Below are 433 nucleotides of genomic sequence, written 5' to 3' on the forward strand. Positions count from 1 at the left end.
TTTGTGCTTCAGCTGCTGTAAAGACGTTCCTGATTGTTAGATTGAGTCACATTGAAGCTCTACACTTACAGATGATTTACAGCCCTTTTGTTTTATTCTTCATTTCTTCCAATTCGTCATGAAAAGCTAAAAAAAAAAAAAAAAACTCTTTGGTTTGTCAGTGAGGTAAAATTCCTGAGACAGACAAGGAAACAGCAATGTGACGTGATACCCTGATGGGAGGAGCCCTGCGGACTCGTCGAGGCTGCTGATTGGTTTTCAGGCACTTGGAGATCAGTTTGGTGCACTTGGTGCAAACACGACCTTCCGCTTTATTTTCTTTGTCCAAACAGCAAAACAAGAAGAAGAAGAAGAAGCAGAAGAAGCAGCACTGCTGTCTTCTCCTGAGGAAGCAGCGCAGCTACTGAGGGCCTCCCCTGAACGGTGACGCGGC

Source organism: Seriola lalandi, unplaced genomic scaffold (genome assembly GCF_002814215.2).
Source record: "Seriola lalandi dorsalis isolate HSWRI2012SDOR001 ecotype SW California unplaced genomic scaffold, Sedor1 jcf7180002054198, whole genome shotgun sequence".
Lineage (NCBI taxonomy): Eukaryota > Metazoa > Chordata > Actinopteri > Carangiformes > Carangidae > Seriola > Seriola lalandi.